General features: G+C 38.7%; 1 protein-coding gene across 1 annotated transcript in view; it reads right to left on the bottom strand.

Moving 5' to 3' along the window:
- Positions 1–18,110, bottom strand: part of LOC309389647 (dimethylaniline monooxygenase [N-oxide-forming] 2-like) — a 49,573-nt gene extending 31,463 nt beyond the window's left edge. Inside the window, exon 1 of the mRNA XM_081948240.1 lies at positions 18,098–18,110. The gene's annotated coding sequence lies outside the window, so the exon portion shown is untranslated. The remainder of the gene's footprint in view (positions 1–18,097) is intronic.
- Positions 18,111–19,350: the final 1,240 nt, after the last annotated feature.

The raw sequence follows: 19,350 nt of genomic DNA, 5'->3' as shown, positions 1-19,350 counted from the left end.
ACACTTCAAAACCACTAACCACTCTGACCTCTTAACTGCAGAGTTTCTTATCTAGTTAAAAAGAGTCACATAAAAATATTTTTAATAGAATAAATACTCACCAATGCCTCACATTAGGGAGTGTATTTGAATAGAGATGGATCTATACATACGTAACTATGTCAATGAATAAAGGAAACAGTTTTATCACATGGTTACTGCACATACTATACTCAGTATATATAAAATACAAACATGAAAATTTCCTATGAAAACACTCTAAAAGTGCTTACTAATCTAATTTCACCAAGAATACCAGACTGTGACAGATACAAAGATAATAACTAACCAAATAAATAAATAAATAGGTATAACCCTCATCTGGATGTAGAGATACTTTTGTCATAAGAAGCTGGAGGAATTTATCTACATTATTTCACCTATCTTAAGTCACATGTTCAAAGCCGCTGCATAGCTAGAAGATTATTACATCTGCCTGCTAAAAGTGTCAGAGGAGGCGCATTAAACTGAGCTTTGGAGAAGGCACTGTGACCTTTGCTGTAAGTAAGTGTTCTCTAGAAGACCAAACTCTTTCTGGACTTTTTCTAAACCAAACTTTAGAAACTAGTCAGGGAACACAATACCAATGACGAAAAAAAAATAACAGCTCCCAAAAGAAACCAGCATGGCTGCATATAGAACTCTCTGACAAATTGAAAGACAAAAAAGTTAAGTATAAAAAGTGGAAAGAGGGGGACATAACTAAAGCAGAATATCCGCAAATCAGCAAAAGTAAAAAATAACAAAAAAAGAGGTTCTTCCAACATGTTAAAAACAAGAAAAAGGTTAAGGAAACAATTGGTCCATTGTTGGATGAAAGTGGCAAGAAGGTGACAAGCAACAGGGAGAAAGCAGAACTATTTAACTCATGTTTTGCATCTGTCTTTACACAAAGGGATAAAACAGCCCAACCTATCAAAAGCAGCACCACAAAAAACAGATTAGGAACACAAATTGAAATAGGGAAGAAAATGGTAAGTGAGCACCTGTCTACCCTAGACGAGTTCAAATCACCAGGGCCAGACAGATTACACCCCAGGGTTCTGAAGGAACTTGCAGATGAGATCTCAGAACCTCTGAACTATATCTTTCAGAAATCCTGGAGCACTGGGGAACTGCCAGAGGACTAGAAAAGAGCTGATGTGGTTCCCATCTTCAAAAAAGGGAAAAAATAGATCCAGGAAACTATAGACCTGTCAGCCTGACCTCAATACCAGGAAATATTCTGGAAAAGATAATCAAGCAACGAATTAGCGAACACCTAGAAGTAAACAAAGTAATAGCCAAAAACCAACATGGGTTTGTCAAAAACAGATCATGCCAGACTAATCTTATTGCATTCTTTGACAAAATGACAAAATTAATGGACCAGAGGAATGCCGTCGATATAGTTTACTTGGACTTCAGTAAGACATTTCATAAGGTAGACCATAACTTACTACCAGATAAAGTAGAAGAATGTGGGTTGGACAGCATCATCACCAGATGGATTCGTAACTGGCTGATCAACCGCACTCAATGTGTAGTCCTCAATGGAACTGCATCTACCTGGAGGGAAATATGCAGTGGAGTATCCCAAGGCTCTGTTTTAGGCCCAGTACTCTTCAACATCTTCATCAATGATTTAGATGAGGGAATAAATGGGGAACTCATCAAATTTGCAGATGACATCAAGCTGACAGGAATAGCCAACACTCCAGAAGACAGGCTTAAGATACAGAAGGATCTTGACAAACCTGAACATTGGGCACTATCTAATAAAATGAAATTCAATGGTGAAAAGAGTAAGGTTCTACATTTAGGGAAGAAAAACGAAATGCACAGGTACAATATAGGTGGTACCTTGCTTAATAGTAGTAACTGTGAGAGGGATCTTGGAGTCCTAGTGGGCAACCATTTAAATATGGGCCAGCAGTGTGAGCAGCTGCCAAAAAAGCCAACACAGTTCTAGGCTACATAAACAGAGGGATAGAATCAAGTTCACGTGAAATGTTAATACCACTTTATAATGCCTTGGTAAGGCCACACTTGGAATACTGCATTCAGTTTCAGTCGCCACAATGTAGAAAAGATGTGAAGACTCTAGAAAGAGTGCAGAGAAGAGCAACAAAGATGATTAGGGGACTGGAGACTAAAACATATGAAGAACGGTTGCAGGAACTAGGTATGTCTAGTTTAATAGAAAGAAGGACTAGGGGAGACATGATAGCAGTTTCCCAATATCTCAGGAGTTGCCACAAAGAAGAGGGCGTCAAACTATTCTCCAAGGAACCTGAGGGTAGAGCAAGAAGCAATGGGTGGAAACTAATCAAGGAGAGAAGCAACTTAGAACTGAGGAGAAACTTCCTGACAGTTAGAACAATTAATCAGTGGAACAGCTTGCCTCCAGAAGTTGTGAATGCTCCAACACTGGAAGTCTTTAAGAAGATGTTGGATAGCCATTTGTCTGAAACGGTATAGGGTTTCCTGCCTAGGCAGGTGGTTGGACTAGAAGACCTCCAAGGTCCCTTCCAACTCTACTATTGTACTGTACTGTAACTCTTTAAAAATGTGCCATTTGTTTATAACATTTTCTTACTATGAAGGATATATATATATATTGAATTTCCCTTGAGTAACATTGAAGAAAAAAAGTCTTTCTACCATGTCTCTAAGAGAACTTGCATCATATTTCAGCTATACTTATGATTTTTTGAGCAGTGCTATTTTCAACTTTAAGACATCTGGGTTAGCGCCCTTGGCAAATCAGCCAGTGTGTTCTGATTCATCAGAGTGGGGTATTGGAAGGAAAATATGTTCTTTATATCCGAAAGAATTTTGGCATGGATAAAAAGTAATTTCTTCCCTTGACTAAAGATGCAAGAATGGCATTGTTAGCAAAGAGTGGCTATGGCTAGCAGCACATGTTAATAATACAATACAATAGTAGAGTTGGAAGGGATCTTGGAGGTCTTCTAGTCCAACCCCCTGCCTAGGCAGGAAACCCTATACCATTTCAGACAAATAGCTATCCAACATCTTCTTAAAGACTTCCAGTGTTGGGGCATTCACAACTTCTGGAGGCAAGTTGTTCCACTGATTAATTGTTCTCACTGTCAGGAAATTTCTCCTCAGTTCTAAGTTGCTTCTGTCCTTGATTAGTTTCCACCCATTGCTTCTTGTACCCTCAGGTGCTTTGGAGAATAGTTTGCCTCCCTCTTCTTTGTGGCAACCCCTGAGATATTGGAACAATGCTATCATGTCTCCCCTAGTCCTTCTTTCTCTTAAGCTAAACATACGCAGTTCCTGCAACCGTTCTTCATATGAAGAATAGTTCTTCATATGAAGAATAGAATAATAGCCAGAGGTGTAGGAAAATGGCATGGAAGAAAATAAAGGAGGATGTAAAATATCAGTCCACACCAAAATAATAGAATAATAAAAGGTATGACCTTATGACCTCTTGTTGATAGAAGCACTGGAAAAAACATATAATGAATTTATTGGTGATAGAACTCGCAATACACAGTTGGCAGAGCCTGGTTGCCTTTTTCCTTTTTCTGGGCAACACTGTGGGATTTAAATTCATATCTGGTGTTCCTTCAAAAGAGCATAATATCTTTGTTTAAAACGAATCTAGGTCTCTTGACTAGTCAGGTATTACATGGACAAATTCTTTTGCAAAAGCCAAGTGCCAGGCTGTCCTGCAACCTAAGGCAAAATGGCTGTGAATGGCAGAGACCAGAGGAGAAGAACCAAAGATGCTTTTTTAGGAGGCAACTGGACTTGTTTTTTCTTTGAAGACATTTCAAAGGATGCCGCCAGTTTGACACCCCTGCTCTAAAACAGTGTTTCTCAAACTTGGCGACTTTAAGTCCTGTGGACTTCAACTCCCAGAATTCCCCAGCCGGCTGGGGGATTCTGGGAGTTGAAGTCCACAGGACTTAAAGTCGCCAAGTTTGAGAAACACTGCTCTAAAAGAATGCAAATGACCAGCTGACTGCAAGAAATATAAATCCTTCCATTCCCCTCTATCCTGTCAGAGCTGAAGAGGTTTCTTGGATGAGAAGCAAAAGTCTTCAAAGAAAAAACAAGAAAGTCCAGTTGCCTCCTGAAAAAGCACCTTTGGGACAACCATGACCTGGATAACTGAGAACCTTTATAGTCTTTTAGTGATATTATTTGGGATGAACAACCTTTGAATGGTATGGGAGTAGGAATGGATTCCAGAGGAAAAATTGCAGACTACAGGAACCAGGAGCACAACTCAGGTGACCCCCAGGCCACAGATAAACCTCTGAGAGCTTCAACAACCCTCTGAAACATGGGCGTCAAACTTGTGGGGTCATGTTGCCATCACATGATTTAGCACAACGTTTTTCCCTTTTGTGGAGCTGGGGTAGTGTGGCCTGCACATTATATCCCCCCTTCCCTTTTGACTGGCGACACGGAGCCGCTTGGCCCAAGGAGCGGCAGTTGGCTCGCTTCTTCTCTTCAGTGAGGAAGGAAAGACACATGGGGGCTGCTGAAATGGCATCTGAGTGGCAAAAGGGAAGCCCAAAGGAAACAACCCAGCAAGGCTGCCTCCTTGAACAACCAGACTTGTTCACAGCCCTCTTTGCAACTCCGCTTCCTTAGTCTCAGGGAAAAAGCAGGTCCCAGGCTGCAGGGAGACTCCTGACCTGGCACGCCTGGGTTCCGAAGTTTCCTTTCCATCCTGCACTTCTTCCACTAGCCAAGATCCCAACAATGCCAATAGCTTTTCCAGGAGAGAAAATGAAGATCTAGCATCTTGAGCTTTGAACTCATCACTTTGTGATGAGGAGATTGTTTCTCTTCCCTTCCTCTTCCCTTCCTTTTATTTTTACTATCCCATAGAAATGTGTACGATCCTATTTGCAAATCATGACCTTCTAGAGTCAAGATTCTTTTGTTTTTTGATTCCATCCAATCCCTCAGTTATGTTAATGCTGCTGCTTGTGAGTATAATTCCTAGTCCAGTAGTGCTAGACCAGTGATGGCGAACCTATGGCACGCGTGCCACAGGTGGCACACGGAGCCATTTGTCAGGGCACACGAGGCGCTGCCCTGTCAGCTGTTCACCTTTTTAAAAGCCATTTTTCACCCTCCCCAGGCTCCAGAGGCTTTATAAGAGCCTGGGGAGGGCGAAAAGAGCCTCCCCCCCCCCAAGGCCCTCCGGAGGCTTCAGGGACCGTCCGCAGGCTTCCCTGAAGCCTCCGGGACGCTTAAAACGACCCTCTGAGAAAGGTCATTGGTCATTTTAAGGACTCGGAGGGTCATTTTAAGCGTTCCGAAGGCTTCAGGAACCATCCGGAGGCTTCCTTGACGCCTTCGGAGCGCTTAAAATGACCCTCCGAGCAAACCGGAAGTCACTTCCGGTTTGCTCGGAGGGTCGTTTTAAGCATTCCAAAGGCTTCAGGGAAGCCTCCGGACGGTCCCTGAAGCCTCCAGAGGGCCTCCGGGGGGGCGGGGGGGCTCTTTTTGCCCTCCCCAGGCTCCTATAAAGCCTCTGGAGCCTGGAGAGGGAGAAAAAATCATATAAAAAGGGGGTGGTCACGCGTTGTGCGCGCATGTGCACTGGGGTGGTCGCGCATTGCATTATGGGTGTGGCACGCCTGCACATGAGCCCCCTGCGCTCCCCCCCTTGTGGCACGCGAGCCAAAAAAGGTTCACCATCGCTGTGCTAGACCTACCCTTTTCTTGCTGTCTGGCATTAGTTTTAATTTGATCCTAGCTTTTCCCCCCTGCCATATGAATTTGGATATTTATTTTATTTCTTAGATTTTTAGACCGCCCCCTCTCCCAAAAAGGGACTCGGGGAACAAATATAAATTTGTTCAGCTCTAGAAAGAATGTTTTGCCAGGATTGATTGGTGCAACTTGTAATAAAATTCTTGGAAGAATGTTCATTTTCACTGTGGCTACACATCCCATTAGTGATAATTGTATATTCTTCCAACTTTCTAGATCTTTCTTTATTTGCATCATTAATTTATTGTAATTATCCTCTTTGATTGTGGAGCACTTTGCCAATTCCCAGATCCCCAGATATTTCACTTTCTTGATTGTTTGCATTTTAGTTCCTAATTCCAATAAGTTCTCTTGCTTTTTCATCATATTTTTATTTTTTATTTTTTTTTGAAATTTTTTTATTGTTTTAATTAAACAAAAAACACACACAAAAAACATTCTTCATTACATCTTCCAGAAAGCATGTCGATTGGTTACAAATAAATTTCGTGCGTTACTACCACAATCATTCTTTATACTTCGTTCATATTGGATTGTACATTTTAAATCAAAAATCTTTATGTATTTTACCATCAACGTACCATCATTCTCATTTAACTATAATTGTTTAAACGTGCTTTTATCCAGAATCATTTATATTTAAAGACACAACCATATACTGGCATTCATTAGCTATTTCTATAAACCTCATGCTTATATCCAATTGCTTTCAGCAATACCAACACATATAAAATAATTAAACATTATCCATTAACATTTTGTTATTATTATTGTAATTATCTAACATTTTTATAATAAATCTAGACAAAGATTTATTAGTAGAATTTATAAGTACCCAGGGGAGATTATATCTTTATAACAAAATCTAAACAAAAAGTATTAGTAAAATTGATAAATCTTTTTCCCAGGTCCCAAGTTATAGTTTATATCCAAATTGTTTTTACTAATTAAAGTTATTATTTCGCTATTATTATCATAATGGATTATCTATTAATGAATAAACATTTTAAAAACAAAAACATTCTCATTGTCAACCTGTGTCTTTCCAGTAACAGAACAACCTTATCTCTTTAGCCAGTAACATTTCGTTATTGTTATTGTAGTTATCTAACATCTTTATAGTAAATCTAAACAAAAATTTATTAGTAGAATTTATAAGTACCCAGAAGAAATTACATCTTTATAACAAAATCCAAACAAAAAAGTATTAATAAAAATTAATAAATCTTTTTCCCAGGTCCCAATTTACAGTTTATATCCAAATTCTTTTCACTAAAGTTATTATTTCACTATTATTATCATAATGGATTATCTATTAATGAATAAACATTTTAAAAACAAAAACATTCTATAGCATCTACAAAATCCTACTTATTAATCACCAAATATTAACAAAGTTTTTAATTATCAACATTCATTGTCAACCTTATCTCTTTAGCCAGATGTTGCATCAATTCTCTTATTAACTTCTTTATACAGTTCTTAAAGACTTCTCTCCGCACTTTTTGCTCAGAAGATCTCTCATATAGTCTCTTTGCCCTTCAGTTGGTATTAAGATTAACATGTCTTTGATTATCAGACGTCTTTCTAAAGCTGTTTCTCTTCTTAATTCCATCATCAAATCCATATCTTGACAAGAGGGGTAGAGCTCCAGATAATCAAATTCACTTTTCCATATCTTTCCACTTTCACTCATGGGTGCTTCATTAGTAGGTTCATCTGTTGTCTTGCCTTTATCTTCTATATCTTCATTCTCTTCTTCAGGTTTTGGGGCTCCAACCCCTTCATCTTTTGCTGCACATAACAATAATTTCTCCAGCTTCTCATCAAATCTCTCGAATCCTTCCAATATATTTTGAGGTCCATCCAAAACATCTTGGAAACTTACCTCATCCTTGTCTTCATCTTCATTCATTTCTTTATTTTCTGGGACTCCAACTCCATCATTCTTTATTGTAGGAGATAGTAGTTTATCAAATTTCTTATCAAAACTCTCAGATAACTTTTGAATTTCAGTCAACAAATCTTGAAGACTCAGTTTTCCCTCATACATGTTTCCAAATAAAAAAAAAGCAAGGGGGAGAAAAAAAATCCCTTCCTTTGCCAAGAGTGTTTTAAAAAAGCAACTTTGCCCTTGGGTAGGCTTCTTATCGAATTGCATAAGATAAGTTGCAAAGCTCCAAAGCTACAGAACTACAAAGCTCTTTGTTACAGCATCAGTGGAATCGGAAACAAAGTTTCAAAGAGAGACAAAAAAAAACAGGTTCTAACTTCCGAACAGCAGATTCAATTCTTCTCCTGTTTATCTCAAGCTTATGGAGAACAATAATCTTTAAAAGTCTTTAATAAAAGTTGATGAGAAGTAGCAAGAAAAATTATTATAATAAAATAGGTTTTAGTTCCAGCCAACAAATAAGGCAGCAGAAAATAGGAGAAAAGAGAGTTCGTTCACTTACGAGGAGAAACAAAGAACGTTACAATCACTTCAATCCACAAAACATCATTAACAGGAAGAAAGAGAAATAAAAACTTTCCAAGGCAATCCAATAAAGATAAATTCCACCGCTTTATTCATTGTTTAAAGGACTAATTTATCTAAAAAAAAAAAATTCCTTTGGGCAATCATTTAAAAAAAAAAGGCTCACCAGATGGACTCACTTTTAGCTGCCTTCTTTCCGTGGCCGTCTCCAACTTTGTCAGCACAGGGCTCTCTGTTTATCACCAACTTGGAGCACTTCCCTTGGGTCAATCAGGGACTTTGTGATGTCCCTGAGACCAGCAAGGATTTGTTTCCCTATCACTGTCTCTTCGGGATGGCTTAGGTCCGTTGGGACCATGTAGCAATAAAAGAATCAACAGCGGTCTTGGGACAATCGAGACCGCACACTGTGTCATCGCGACTTGGCCACTCCCTCTCCTTTTTCATCATATTTTTAGTTATCATTTTTGTTTTACTTTTGTTAATTTTTAAGCCTGCCACGTCCCCAAATTCTTCCAATTTTTGAATTAGTTTGGGGCCTGATTCCAGGGGATCTTCCAGAATACACAGTAGGTCATTGGCATATGCTTGCGTTTTGTATTCTTCGTTTTTAATTTTTGGTCCTTTTATCTCCTGATCTTCTCTAATTTCATTCAAAAGTGTTTCCAGAGTTAGTATAAACAAAAGGGGGGGGGAGGGCATCTTTGTCTCACTCCCTTCTTTATTTCAATCTTATCTGTTAGGTCTCTGTTCATGAGAACTTTGGTTATTTGGGTATTATATAATTTTCCTATCATTTTTGTAAATTTCTCTCAAAATTTCATCATCCCCAATTGTAATATTTAAATTTCCAATTCACGTTATTGAAAGCTTTCTGGGCATCAAGGAAAACCAGCACAGATTGCTTTTCGGGTTGTGCCTTGTACTATTCTAGTATGTCCAATATGATTCTCATATTGTTTTTAATGTCTCTATGTGGTAGAAAACTGGTCTGGTCTGGTTGGATTTGTTCATTCAGTACCTGTTTGATCCTCTCCGACATGATTGCTGCAATTAGTTTGTAGTCCAAATTTAGTAGTGAGATTGGTCTATAATTTTGGATTTCTTGTGAGTTGGATTCTTCTTTAGGGATATTATTGCTTCCGTCCATGAGTCAGGAACTTTGGCTTCTCCTAATACTTCATTAAAGACTTTTAGTCCCAATTCCCCCATTATTATTTGATTGTGTTTATAAAGTTCTACTGGGTTCCATCTGGAGTTTTATTATTTTTCTGTTTCTTCAGGGTGGTTTCTACTTCCGCTGCCATAATTGGTCTACTTATTGCCTTTCTCTGGTCTTCTGAAATTAGGTTCATCTTTCCTGAATTTAAGTATTGCTTTATTTTATTTTCTGCAATAACATCCTGTGAGTATAATTTTGTGAAGTATCTTTCTATAATTTTCTTCTTTTCTTCCGATCTATATTGAGTGACTCCTTCTTCGTCCTTTGATGTACCATTCTTTTTTCTCTTTCGCTGTTCAATCTATATGTGAGCCACTGTCCAGGTTTATTGGCATGTTCAAAGAAAATTTGTTTGGCCGCTTTAATTTTCCGGGCTAATTCTTTTTGGGTTACTAAGTTGAGTTTTTGTTTTATCGTCTCTCTTTTTTCTTTTTTGGATCTATTTTTTGGATCTTTCTGTAGTTCTAACTCTGCTTCACTGAGTTCCCTTTGAATACTGTCTTGTTGTTCTTTTTGTTTTTATTTTTTGTTTCTGAAAAGACGTAAGTCCTCTTATGTATGCTTTTGTGGTGTTCCAGAGATTTTGCAGCGATGTATCTTCTGTTTTGTTCACACAGAAATAGTTTTAGTTCTTTTTCTAACATTTGAGTGTATTCTGTCTCCTTTACCACATTTTGGTTCATCATCCATCTCTTTCTCCTTTTTTGGCCCTTCCATTTTAATTTTATCAGATTGTGATCCACCTATTCATTAGTTTCTATTTCAATTTTTTCTAATTCATTTTGTAAGCCCGATGATGTTCAAACCATATCTATTCTCGACCAGGATTGATGGGGGTTCGAATAAAAAGTATATTGTTTTTGTGTATCATGTGTTGCCCTCCATATATCATGTAATTTGTACTCCATTGTCATACCAAAGAAGGATCTTGGTAATATATTTTTCTTGGTCTTATTTTTTTTTATTGCTTTCATAATCCATCCTCATACCCATTATTGCAATGTAGTCCACAATTAAACAAATGTTTCATCATTTAATTTATTTATTTTATTATGTATTTTCCTGTAAAATTCATGTTGGTTCTGGTTTGGTGCATAGATTACTATTAACACAATTGGTTTTTGTGTTGTTTCTAAATTGATCATTAGAATCCTACCCTCTTCATCAGCAAAGATTAATTTGGAATTTATTTTTTCTTTGATGTATGTTGCTATTCCTCTTTTTTCTTATTTGATAGTGATGCATATAATTTTCCCAAGTTTGAATTTTTGAGTAGGTTAATATGTTCCTTTTTAATGTGTACTTCCTGTAGGCATATTATATCTGCTTTCAATTTCTGAAGTTTGGTAAAAATCTGTGTTCTTTTCTTTGGTGCATTAAGTTAATTAATATTTATTGAGATGATTGTTGTTTCCTGTTCCATGCTTAGTTGGGCTGCCTTTTGTTACTTCTAGTTTGTATCTGACTTTTTCCTCTCGCGACTTCCCTTTCTGCTCTCTCTCTCTTGCTTCTGTTCCTCTTCTCTGTTTCTTTCCCTTTCCTTGGATGTCTCTTCTTCTTGACTTCTACTTTCTAGCTCTTCTCTAGTACCTTGTTCTTCTTCTGTTGCAAAATATTTTTCAAAAAATTATTGACCTTTCTCTATGTTGTTGATTTTATATATTTTTCTTGCCATATAACAAGTATCCCTTCTGGTACCAGCCATCTATTCAATTTCAATTTCAATTTATTAGCGCTTATAGACCGCCCCCTCTCCCGAAAGGGACTCGGGGCGGTGTACAGTCCATGTCAAAGAACAAAATTAAAACAATTAAAATTACTAAATGGACAGTATACATATACAAATATAAAATAGATGGATAAGAGGAGGATAAAAGATGTGCAGGACTGTATTGCTAATAAATAATTAAAATAAACAGACATTAAAATCCCAATACCCAATAAAATTAAGTCTACAGAATAATCCCCTTAAAAACCAGTAAAAATATAAATGCCAGGAGATAGGCGTTGAAATTATGCCAGGCCAGCCAGTCGGAACAGGTGAGTCTTTAATTTCTGCCGGAAGGAGCGGAAGTCGGTGGTGGTTCTATTGTCGGGGGGGAGGTCATTCCAGAGGGTTGGGCCCATCACAGAGAAGGCCCTACTCCTTGGCGTCACCCGCTGGCATTGCCTAGTGGATGGCACCAGGAGAAGCCCCTCCCTGTGAGAGCGAATTGGCCGCTGGGATGTATGTGGGAGGACGCGATCCCGCAGGTAACTGGGCCCTATGCCATGGAGCGCTTTAAAGATGGTGGTCAAAACCTTGAAACGCACCCGAAAGACCACAGGCAGCCAGTGCAGCTCGCGCAGGAGCTGTGTTACATGGGAGTACCTGGTACTCCCCATGACTGCCCGCGCGGCTGCGTTCTGGACTAGCTGCAGTCTTTGGGCGCATCCCAAGGGAAGCCCCATGTAGAGAGCATTACAGTAGTCCAGGCGAGACGTCACCAGTGCATGAGTGACCGTGCGTAGGGCATCTCGGTCCAGGAGGGGGCGCAATTGGCGCACCAGGCGAACCTGGTGGAACGCCCCCCTTGCCACGGCTGCCACATGGTCATCCATTGACAGCCGGGCATCTAGGAGGATGCCCAAATTGCACGCCCGTTCCACAGGGGGCAGCTGCTCGCCCCCTATGGCCAGCATTGGGATTAGCTGACTGAACCGAGGTGCTGGTAGCCACAGCCACTCAGTCTTGGAGGGGTTGAGTTTGAGTCTGTTGTCCCCCATCCAGACCCCGACGGCTTCCAAACACCGGGACATCACTTCGACAGCCTCACTGGGGTGGTTTGGGGTTGAAACGTACAGCTGAGTATCATCAGCGTACAGATGGTATTCAACCCCAAAACCACGGATGATCTCCCCCAGCGGCTTCACATATGTGTTGAACAGGAGGGGCGAAAGGACCGACCCCTGCGGCACCCCACAAGTGAGTGACCTCAGGGTCGACCTCTGCCCCCCCGTCAACACACATTGCGACAGGTCGGAGAGGTAGGAGCCGAACCACCGTAAAACGGTGCCTCTGACTCCCATCCCCATCTATACATTACTCCACGTTTGTTTAACTGATTGGTTAGAAATTGGTATTGCCTTCGTTGTTCTCTGACTCTCGGTGGGATTTGTTTAAGTGTCATTTGCTCTTTTCCCTTATATGTTATTGTCCCCTCTCTATTTTCTTATATACCTCGTCTCCGATTGCTCTTTTTGCAAATCTTACATGGACTTCGTTGGGCAATCTATGTCTTCTTATATAGTTAGTGTGTAACCAGTACACCTCATCGATGTCTCCTCTCATCTCTTGCTTGTTTTTTTGTAAAATTTCCCTGAAAATTTCTGTCATTTTTCCTTTCAAGTCCTCCTTTTCTTTGGTTATGTTTTGAAATCTTAAGTAATAAAAAGGCTTTTTCCATCTTGAGGAAAATTATTGATTCTTCTAATTCTCTATTTACTTGCACATATTTCAGGTCTATTTTTTTCATCCTCTGATCCGTATGTTTTATTTTTGTTTCAATAGTCTTTATTTTCTGTTCATTAACTGTTATAGCATTCTGAATGTTTTCAAATTTATCACCCATATTTTTAATGTCCCCTTTTAATTCTGCCATTTCATTTTTAATTTCCTTGTGGTGACTTCTTATCTCTTCATGGTTGTTAGCTATAGTTTCTTGGGGTTTTGTCATCTTGAATCATCATTAATATTGCTTGCATGTTTTGTATGGTTTAAGCCAAATCAGATGATGATGCCTTTACTCCGTCTTTCTCCAACCCCAGTGCACTCTCGATTGTTCTTTGGTTTGATGGCAACTACGATGCTGATGCAGGATTTGACATTGTTTTATTTCCTGCCTTAGTTAGGGTGGTAATGGTCGCCATCCTTATCCCTCTATTAATACTCTCTCACAATTGCATACAAATTCATAAATTCACCAAGACCCTATTATTCACATCATATAAATCAGTAGTTCCCTACTTCAAATCCAATCTCCAATCCTCCCTTGTTTCCAAAGTTCCTGTTCTCTAGCTTGTCTCCAATTTCCTTCCCAATGTATTCTTCGCAGTAATTCTATCTATCAATAAATAGTTATATCCAGAGACTATCCAGAATATTACTATGTTTTAAATGTTAAATATTAAATAAATACTAAGTATCACAATATTATCTTATATAAATATATATTAATTAATTATGCAGATGTACAGTGCTATTGCTCTAGCCCTATATAATTCCCCCCCCCATATAACTATCTAACCCCTGATTTCAAGTTTCTAAATCTCACTCCTTCCTTCCATCCAATGTTGTTTATCAATCCAATTTTTTAATCTGTATTATTCTTCTATGCTCTTATACGCTATTGTGTAATATTAATGATAACTATAATTCCAATTTCATTCAATGTTCAATTATGTCTTTGTCTACCAAGATTCTTCTTCTATTTCTTCTTCTGTTTCCCTCAGAGTTTTTTCTTTCTTTCTTATGTCAATGTCACTTCTTCTTCTTGTATCAGCCTTTAAAGTTCAAAATTATAATTATAATCCACTTCTGTCTTCTCTGAAGATTCTTTCTCTTTCCGCTTCACCAGCTCCAACAGTTCCATCAGCTTCACGATCTTTCTCCTCTTTTCCTAGTTTACTTTTCACTACTGGTTTCCCCAATCTGTACTGCTTTCTCTAATCTTCACTTCCCTCTTATGCGGCCGCCATCGCTCCTGTCCTGTCAAAGTGACAGGATATTTCTTTGTCGGTTTAGCAGGTTTCTCCCATCCTCTGAAGGGTTTGCCTTACCATCCCAGTGTCTTCAGAGTATCCCACTGTCTCCACCAATCCCTTTGGGTCCAGCGGTGCTCAAATCGAACCCTGACAAAGGTATTTGGGTCTTGGATTATGGGAGCTGCTGTTGCTTAACCCTGTGCACAATGATGCCACTGCAGGACTTCTTTTGTAGATAAGCTGGCCCAGGCTTTGTCTTGTAGATAGGTTGGCACCAATAATCTGCTGGGGGAGGGGGGAGAGCTGAGGCTCTGAGTTTATGTCTTTTAGAAACATGTTTCTCCTTTGGGGAGAATACAATATTCTGCCTTTTTAATATTTCCTAAAATATTTTTTTCTTAGGAGAGGGGTGGGTGCTAACTTCCTACATTATCAAATGAGCAGTGATCCATTTGATTCCCTAAGATTGATATTGATTCCAATACCTCAAAACAATAAAAATAAAAAGATATCATTTTACATACCGGTAATCTAATATGTAGGTTTATTCATGTTCCAGCTTCTATTAGATTCTAAGCTAAAACTGTATAATTAGAATTTATCTTTCATCCCGTGTTGGAAGAAATGTCCTTCTGGGTTCGGCTCCAAGTGGGGGAAAAGACACTGGAGACATGGAGGCTGCTTGGAAAGATGGTTTTAATGGTGGACAAGACCACATGGCTTGAGTCCTGAACAGAAAAGGTGATCACATGCTTCAATGTTGGTGGAGAAGAGGAGAGAAGGAAAGGGAAGAGAAGAGAAGAAGGGCTTGCAGGGCTTTTTATAATCTGTTCGGCCCCACCTATCTGTTTCCTGTTCCTGTGTAAGAAATGTATTCTGATTGGTTGTCAAACTCACATGGGCCCATGCAGAGGCAACTCTCTAGGCTGAGTTTTGAATCCAGGTTTGGTTGAGTTCAGATGCCATGTGGTCAGTTGAGTAAAGTGCCAATAATATCATGCCTTAATCCCATCCCCCTGGAGCTGATGGGGAGAACTCTTTATTATGTAAAGTGGACTAGCTTGGCCTTCTTAATGGCCCATTGACAAAGTGGGTATGGGCAGGAAGCTGCAGGAATTTACTTTGTGTTTAAAATGTGTTTCTCCCTTTTTCACATCCAGGAAAATATAATATTCTGCCTTTTCAATATTTCCTAGGATATTTCATTTTTCTGGGAGAGGGCTGGGTGATAACTTCCTACAACCCTGCATGCTAAGAAGAACTTCAACTGCTTAGTTCTAATAATAACAAATTGTGCCTTGATGCTAATCTGTACGCCAATCCTGCCTCCCTCAGTTAAATTCTATTGCTCTTGTTGCCCAAGTAGCAGTCAGTGAATTACCTTGCATAGGATGAAGCTTGAGGACTCCTTCCTAGTTCTATACCAAACAATTGCATACAAATGCATATGTGCATGAATGTGTGTGCATTGAGTTAGTTGTAGGCTACAGGGTGATGGGTTAGCACTATAAAGGAAATGAGTGGAGTTCAGGCGTTTGATAATAATGCTGAAATTTATATTCTATTTGCAAGCAAACTTGAGCAAAAGGAAGCAAATAGAAGGAAGAGCTGAAGCTTTTTGTATACCCTGCTACATAACAATTCATTTCTGGAAAGCAACACCAGCCCAGAACTCTTCTAGGGCATTACAAAAGCTGGTTTCCATAGCTAGGGTAAAGATTGGGTTGTGGGAATAAGCCATTTCTGCCATCACTAGCCAAAAATCAGGAATAAAGTTCAAGGTTACTTTTCTTCTTTTTCTTTTCCACATTTTTATTTGAAAACAAAAGCTCTACGGAGGCTGTGGCAAAAGGCTCAATTACCTGCATATTTTTCTGAAGTTCTATCTCTTTCGTTATTTTGAAATAAATGACCTGCAAATTTCAAAATCCTGGAGACACATTTGATCTGGGTCACCCAGTATTTCCCCACATAGGGGACACATACTGTACTTTGAAAACGACCTGATCTATAGAAAGATTTAAGTGAAACATGAAAATGATGTTTTGCATCATTTGCATGATGTTTAGATTATATTTCCTGAAACTAGAAAGGTGTTATTTCCCATTTCCCACAAACTAAACATTTTGTATTATTTTCCACTTCCTTTTTTAAAAATAGGGGCAGTCCATTTATTAAGCTCACAGAACTGCCACATTTGACCTGGACTTCTGGGACAGTTTAAGAGATACAGCCTTGGTTGCCTTTGCATTTGATTTTATCATTTGCAGCAGGGTTGCTTCCTATTTCTTATCTATCTCAAAAACAGTATTTGACTTCAATATATCTTTCTCATAATGCCTCCTTAAGCTAGGACAGCTTTCTGCTTTTAAAAACTGCTTCTAACCACCTGAGTGTTCCTGAAAGAATATTGGCATTTCAGTTAAAATGCCAATATTTTAGTTAAAGTGCCAATGCCTCTTTAGTTCCATCCTAAAGAGGAGGAAGTGACACGGTGGCTCAATGGCTAAAACGCTGAGGTTGTCAATCAGAAAGGTCAGCAGTTCGATGATTCGAATCCCTAACACTGCGTAACGGAGTGAGCTCCTATTACTTGTCCCAGCTTCTGCCAACTTAGCAATTCGAAAGCATGTAATAATGCAAGTAGAAAATAGGGGCTACTTTAGCATTTAGTCATGCTGGCCACATAATCATGGAGACGTCTTGGGACAGCGCTGGCTCTTTGGCTTTGAAACGGAGATGGGCATCACCCCCTTGAGTCGGGAACGACTAGCACACGTGTGCGAGGGGAACCTTTACCTTTACCTTAAAGAGGAGGAAATACTATATGCCAAAGACCAACCATCATTGCTGCAGATACTTTAATACTGAAGACATGTATAAGAAAGCAGTGTCAAACCAATGAAAGAAGCACTTGAGGCATCTCACCTAAAAGACTGAGCTATATCAAATTCATTTGATTTCCACTATGCTCCAATACATTAACTAAAAAGACATTCAAGGCCACTTTTGGTAGTGCTTTAGAAAATTGCTAAGTCTATTTATCTCAATACTACAGTACAATGGGACCAAAATAAAAGTGGAAACTAGAAGTGAACAATGCCTGTTTTGTAATGTATATTTTAAAACTTGTCTACTTCCATGCCCAGGTGTACTGCTGGCATATACCCAGTGTAGTGCTGGCATGCACCCAGTTACCCAGGGTGTAGTGCTGGCATATACCCAATTTCAGGATACAGTGCTGGCATATATTCAATCTTCAAATGAATTCTGGAATTCTAATCATGCATTCTGGCCTCCTCTTGTATCTAAAGTATCCATTCTCAAGAGTCTGTTGATAAAGGGTCAAGAAATACAGTCCATATATTTGGGGGTGGGGAGACAGAATATCCTCTTTTAGGCATTCTCAATTTGGAAGTTGTCAAATACATTAGGTACCATGAATATTCTAGAATTCAGGTATCTGTGCAACTCACTCTATCCATGAACATTCAGGAGCTGAGCCCCAGATTTGGATCTCAATTTCCTCTGTGGATTCTATATAGCTTTGCTGTTTGCCATACAAATGTAAGGTGGGAACTATAAATTACTTTGGAATAGAGGTGGATTCTTCCTGTATGCTATGGTACTCTAGAAGAAGAAGTGAAAATCTGGCGGACCGGACCACTAGTAATGGTAGCCACATGCCCAACCGGTTCTCCCGTCAGAAGCTTCGTCAGAAGCTTTTTTTAAAAGCCTTTTTTCCCTGACAGTTCAGGCAAGGGAAAAAAGACTTTAAAAAGTAGAAGAGAGAGGGAGGGAGGGAGGGAGGGAAGAAGGAAGGGAAGGGAGAAAGCAGGAAAAGAAAAAGAAAGGAAACTCACTTTTCAGCCTGGAGATTCAGCAAAGGAGAAAAACAAATGCTGTCGCTTTAAATCTGAGTTTCCAAACTGAGCATGGCTGGGTGTGGAATTCTGGGAGTTGAAGTCCATGAGTCTTAATGCTTCAAACTTTGGAGACCCCTGCTTTAAACTGAAAAGCTGTTCGAAAGGAGGTTTGCAAAGTGACATTTAGCAGTTGAACAACAAACCTGATAAAAGGAAGGATACTTATATGGTTCTATGTTTTTGAAGTTTTGCGGTTTGTGCAATATGGGCTTTGTGTTTGGATGATTCCATGCTTGTGTGAATGGAGCCAAACTTTCTATAGTCTCATTATCTCTTTATCTCTATCTGGCAGGAATGTGGAATGAGCCTGAGGCAGGTTTCTTTGTTAGCAGCTTAATTTTTCATTTTCTGGGAGTATTTATTTATTTATTTATTTATTATTTATTATTTATTTATTTATTTATTTATTTATTTATTTATTTATTTATTTATTTATTATTTATTTATTTATTTATTTATTTATTTATTATTATTTATTATTTATTATTTATTATTTATTATTTATTTATTTATTTATTTATTATTATTATTATTTATTATTTATTTATTATTTATTTATTTATTTATTTATTTATTTATTTATTATTTATTTATTTATTTATTTATTTATTTATTGGGGGGGGGAGTTGCTTTCCATAGATGAAAAGGAGAAAGAAAGAAAGAAAGAAAGAAAGAAAGAAAGAAAGAAAGAAAGAAAGAAAGAAAAATAGCACAGCAATTTAGGGCTAGGAGGCTATACGGAGGTCATCTAGTCCAACCTTCTACTGCAGCAGGAAACTACATTGTCTGGATTATTTTGGTGCCTCTAACAGAGAGAAAAATTGCCAGAAAGGAGAAGAAGTTTACTGCCATGCAGAGGAAGGCAGAGATAGTCCTTGACGTATGACTACAATTGAGCCAAAAATTTTGGTTGCTAAGCAAGAACATTGTTAAGTGAGTTTCACCACATTTTACAAGTTGGCCACACCACCCAGTCACATGGCCACCAAGCCATCCCACAAAATAGGCCATGCCCACAGAATAAGTAGTAAAAAATTTTGAAACCCACCCCTGCTTTGGAACCATTCTACAGTGATACTTCTACACTTTTGTATGCATTCATCACTGATTATGATGCACACAAGCTTCTCTGTTAACCTAGAGAAGTCTACTGGGGACTTTGTTTATATAGAATGAGCATATCCAGAAAA

The sequence above is a fragment of the Natrix helvetica genome, assembly GCF_964273705.1.
Source record: "Natrix helvetica genome assembly, chromosome: 3".
Lineage (NCBI taxonomy): Eukaryota > Metazoa > Chordata > Lepidosauria > Squamata > Natricidae > Natrix > Natrix helvetica.
The sequence above is the reverse complement of the archived record's forward strand: the minus strand, read 5'-3'. Positions and strand labels throughout refer to the sequence as shown.